Raw genomic sequence first — 5,448 nt, 5'->3', positions numbered from 1 at the left:
GCCTCTCACTGTTGTGGCCTCTCCCGTTGCGGAGCACAGGCTCTGGACGCGCAGGCCCAGCGGCCATGGCTCACGGGCCCAGCCGCTCCGCGGCACGTGGGATCTTCCCGGACCGGGGCACGAACCTGTGTCCCCTGCATCGGCAGGCGGACTCTCAACCACTGCATCACCAGGGAAGCCCACAGGGATATATTCTTAAGAAAACCTCTCATATGTGTAAGGATGTTCACTGCTGCACTGTTTCTTGTTAAAAAAAAAAAAAAAAAGGTACCCAACATTCAGTTTAAGGGTAAGTAAAAACTGTATACATCTGTACAATGTATGCTATAAACTAGAGCTATATTTTAAAATATAGATGAATCTCAATGAGATACAATTAAATAAAAAAAATAATTGCAGAAGAATATATACAATGTAGTATGGTTTATAAAGAGCTTGAAAATACGAATACAATATACTCTATAGGTTTGCATGAGCATATGGAAAAACATGTTTGTCAGCTTCGGGTTAGTGGTTTCCTCTGATGAGAGAGAGAAGGGAATGGAACCAAGGTAGCAGGATTTGACAACACCTTTATTTACATTTTAAAAATCTGAAATACACGTGATAGAAGTGTTAACATTTGTTACATCTGAATGGTTGGTACGTGAGTGTTTGTTATTTTATTTTCTTTGCTTCCCTGTACGTCTGAAATATTCTAGCATTTATAGATCTTTTCTTTTAAAGGACAAAGAAAAGTTTTCAACCACAATGATATGACTCCTCTGAGACTTCTGAGTTCATCAGAGATATCTGGACCAACGCTAATGAATGCTCTGAGCAGACAAAGCATCTGAGAAGATCTTTGGCATCTGATGAAGTGAATCCATCTGGCACCAACATGCAAACCTCTTATTAAAAGAGCACTGGCAAACTCAATCACTTAAATAGACAAAACCAGAATCATTGCCTTGCAATTCAACTAAGCCCTTCCTTGGACAAAATAAAACCTTCAACAGAAATCAATACCCAAACCTTAGAATCACCAACACTATAACATTACCTCTGTCCAATCTGAAAAAATGAAAGCAATTGTACATGCCTAAGGCATATTTACCTAACAACATGTTTAAGATTTTAAAATATACTGAGATATGAAATAGTGGTATTTATATATTTTTTTATTCCTGAACAGCGGGAATTATACCCAACATGTTATTTTTTTCTTAGAGTTGTTTCAGCCACCAGAAGCACATTCTAGGCTGGACATAGACCCAGACTGGACGGTGCATCAAGTAAATTCACACATATACCCTTCTCCCCTGGAAGTTCACAGCCTAAGAGAGCTGTCAGTAGTCATTCCAATGAACAGAAATTCTGTGCAGAGAAAACCACATAACAATTATTTAACAAGCACTTCCTAAATGCAAACTGCCATACTAGGTAATAAAGAGAAGATTAACATATATGCCATGAATTCTACTATGATGTTTATAATCTAATCAATTCACCTATACATTTATCCAACCAGCCAATCATCCATCCCTCCACTCACCTTTCCTCCCATCCAACTTTCCACCCTCTATCCCTTCGATCCTACATCTTTCCACTGATCCATACAACAACCCTTCACGCATCCACTCTTCCACACTTCCAACGACCTTGATCCTCCCTTCCAACTCTCCATTCACCTACTCAACTACCTCCTATTGCTCCACACATCTATCTCATCAACTCTCTAACCACTTGTACTGGGTTGAATAGTGTTCCCCCCAAAAGTCATGTCCACCCAGAACTTCAGAATATGACCTATTTATTTGGAAATAGGATCTTTGCAGATGTAATTAGCTAAGTTAAGATGAGGTCATACTGAATGAGAGTGGGCCTTATTTCAATGACTGGTGCCCTTATAAGAGGAGAAAACAGAGACACACATACACAGCAGAATGCCATCGAATGATGTCAGAGATTAGAATGATGCATCTACAAGTCAAGGAAGGCTAAGAATTGCTGACAACCACCAGGAGCTAGAAGAGGCAAGGAAGGATCCTTCCCTAGAGGCCTCAGAAAGAATACAGCCCTGCCGATACCTTGATTTTGGACTTCCTACCTCCAGAACTCTGGTAAAACAAATTTCTGTTGTTTTAAGCCACCAAATTTGCATTACTTTGTTTTGGCAGCCCTACGAAACTCTTCCCACCAGCCACCCCTCTCCGCCTCTCCAAGCCCCAACGGGTAAACCTTCCAACTAACCAACCCCCGAAGAATCCACCTCATCACCCATTCATTCCATCCATCCATGGTTTATTTAGAGTCTACGTGCCAGGCATGGCTCTGAGTGCTAGGTATACAATGGTAACAATGGCAGTAGCAAAATGTCATGGGTTTTGCCTCCCATGCATGCTAATATCCTCATTAATATCACCAGACTCCAAGTATAAATATAATCTAAATAAACACAATGAGCTTGCTGAGAAAACTGAGCTTCAAGGCAAGTTCCCAAGCCATCCCTGCCACCCACAACCTATTAGTGGCACTTAGGCCCTTTCAGTAAAGAAGCTCTGAAGCCTCCACTAGGTGATGAGCAGTCTCTTCCCCAATGTATATATGGACATTAAACAAATAATCATACAAATAAATATGTATTTATAAGTTGTGCTAAATTCCACGAAGGATAAAACTCAGTTCTATGAAGAAGACTATAACACTGCAGGGGCCAAGGCACTAATTATGGTTGGGAAGGCTCACAGAAGTGAAACATCACCTCCCAAAGGGGCTTAATGCAGGATAAGGGATTTATTGGGTTTGCCAAATAAATGAGTAAACACTACACACTCTCAGAGCAGTAGGAGCCCAGTGCAGGCTTCAAAGGCTTATTGGATAATTGGGATTTAAGTAATTGGTGCTTGGCGAGGGAAGGGGGCTAGGGGTCTACATTTAGAATGGTTCTCAATAAACAAAAGTACAGAGGTCATTCATTCATTCCAAGAGATCTTGACATTTTTGTGCCAAGGACCGCTTTGGCAGGCTGGTGAAGCCTTCAGATTCCTTCCCAGAACAAAGCTGTTAGATGACTGAAAATCTGCCGAATTACAAAGGAAACCAATTATATCAAAATACTGTCATGACAATATTTTTAAACAAACTTGTGATATGTACATAAGCTCCCATTGAAATGTTAGATAACAAGATCTATACTATGTTTACTAACTACTGTCATTTCAAAGTAATTTGATGAAAGTAAACAATAATTCTAAGATATCTGCAACCATGGTAATGTGATATGAAAATATAAGTGATTTCTCTTGGTAAAAAAAATCAGAGAACTGTTCAAATTAGTGTGGTTCATTGCTACCATTCAAAATCAAAGGAAATAAAATTTTCAGTTATGGGTGAGTAAAAATAGACAATTTTCCCACTTTCAAGTTTACAGACCACTGAATTCTTTCCACAGACCCTTTGAGGGCCCATGAACCCCAGGATAAGAACTCCTAATTTATGTGTTTAAGTCTTTATACTGATTCATTCATTTATTCCCTCATTCGTTCCCCAAATCCTGAGTGCTTATGACACACTTGACAATGTGGTAAGTCCTAGGAACACACTGGGCAAAAAGACAGATGTGGTCTCTGCCCTCGTGAGTTTATATTCTAGTGGGCAGGAATAGTCAAGAAGCAGGTAAATAAATAAGACAGTTACAGACTGAGATAACTGCCAGGAAGGGAGTCCACAGGGCTATATGGTAGAGATAAACTGTGGTGAGGGGACTCCCCTGGTGGCGCAGTGGTTGAGAGTCTGCCTGCCAATGCAGAGGGCCTGGCTTCCATCCCTGGTCCGGCAAGATCCCACATGCCGCGGAGCAACTAAGCCCGCGCGCCACAACTACTGAGCCTGCACTCTAGAGCCCGCATGCCACAACTACTGAAGCCCGTGTGCCTAGAGCCCGTGCTCTGCAACAAGAGAAGCCACTGCAGTGAGAAGCCCAGGCACTGCAATGAAGAGTAGCCCCTGCTCACCGCAACTAGACAAAAGCCCGCGTGCCGCAACGAAGACCCAACGCAGCCAAAAATAAACAAACAAACAAACAAATAAATAAATAAATAAACGTGGTTGGGAGAGGGGAGGTACCCTTGGCATGACAATCCATGGGAAGCAAGCCACGCAAGAGCCTGGGGAACTACAATGCAGAAAATTCAGAACACAAAGGCCCTATGACCAGAGAGGAGCTTGCAGAGGTAGAAGATGAAAGCAAAGATGGGGCAGCTGTCAGGTTATGCTGGACCTCATAGACCCTGGGTCACTGGGGTCGCACTTTAAGTCCAGGGGGCAGTACTGAGGCAGCTTAAGCAGGGGAATAACAGGATCTGATTACATTGTTTTAAAAGATTTCCTTGGATGCTGAGTGGAGGATGGATTGTAGAGGAAAAGATCGTTGGCAGAAGCAACCAGCTTAGAGGCCAGAGCATTCACCCAAGTCAGAGGCAATGGTGACTTGGGTCAGGGCTGGGTTAGGGTGAGGTATCTAGGGTACAAAAATTAAGGAAGCACTCACTTCCCAGCTTGCAGTGGTGGTGGGCAGTTTGAAGATATCTTTTGGAGATAATGGGCAAGACAGAAAAAAATGTATTCTAAGACTGTCTAAAGTTAGTAGTAAGTAATAATTTTAGGAAGGAGCTTACACAACAGACCATGGAGGGTATGAATAACAGAGAAAGGACTTTTGACTTTCTCCTGTAGCTAATAAAGAGTCACAGAATTAAATAAAATTTTATACACTGTCCTGACAAAAGGCTGTGGAGCTCCAGCAGCTCCTTTGGACCATGAAGCAACTTTGATGATGCAAACCGTGTGTTTAGGAACAAAAGAGTGTACAGAGGAATCTAGATCTATGACGACACCGTGAAGCCACTCTGCCAGCCTGAACCACACACCCCCAGAATGCTTTAACCCAGGAGGAAATAAACTTCTATTTTGCTTTAGCAACTGATTTCCAGACCTGTCTACTGGCAAACACAATTCCTAAACAACGCAGAAACTGTCCACAATGCTTACTGAAATCCAAGTGAATACAGATTCCTCTATATACTCATTTCCACTCATTCACTCCCGTTTAAATACAGTCGACTGTGTGTCTCACTTTGGTTGACTAGGTGCCATCAAAAGGAGACTTTTCTCCCTTGTTGTTTCTGAAAAAGACTCTCAAATCCAGTGAAATAACTCTGGAGCAGAGAGGTGATGTGATATATGTCATTATAAACTCTAAGTGCCTCTTTTCTGACTCTGAGAAGGCTAGCAGTGGCAAAGGCACCAAAAAGTCACGGTGATGAACAGAACATGTCGGAAGCTGGCTGAGGAAAGTAGGAACTAATGAATGTCGGCTCTGACAAATGTCAACTGTCAATCAAAAGTGAAGAAAGGGGGGCTTCCCTGGTGGCGCAATGGTTGAGAGTCCGCCTGCCGATGCAGGGG

At 42.3% G+C, this 5,448-nt stretch overlaps 1 protein-coding gene across 1 annotated transcript in view; it reads right to left on the bottom strand.

The window, feature by feature from the left end:
* GRIN2A (glutamate ionotropic receptor NMDA type subunit 2A) overlaps positions 1 to 5,448 on the bottom strand; it is a 378,152-nt gene that overhangs the window by 265,198 nt on the left and 107,506 nt on the right. The gene's annotated exons all lie outside the window — the stretch shown is intronic.

The sequence above is a fragment of the Lipotes vexillifer genome, unplaced genomic scaffold (genome assembly GCF_000442215.2).
Source record: "Lipotes vexillifer unplaced genomic scaffold, Lipotes_vexillifer_v1.1 scaffold306, whole genome shotgun sequence".
NCBI classification, from domain to species: domain Eukaryota; kingdom Metazoa; phylum Chordata; class Mammalia; order Artiodactyla; family Lipotidae; genus Lipotes; species Lipotes vexillifer.
Note: the sequence above shows the minus strand (reverse complement) of the source record. Positions and strands in the feature narration are given on the sequence as shown.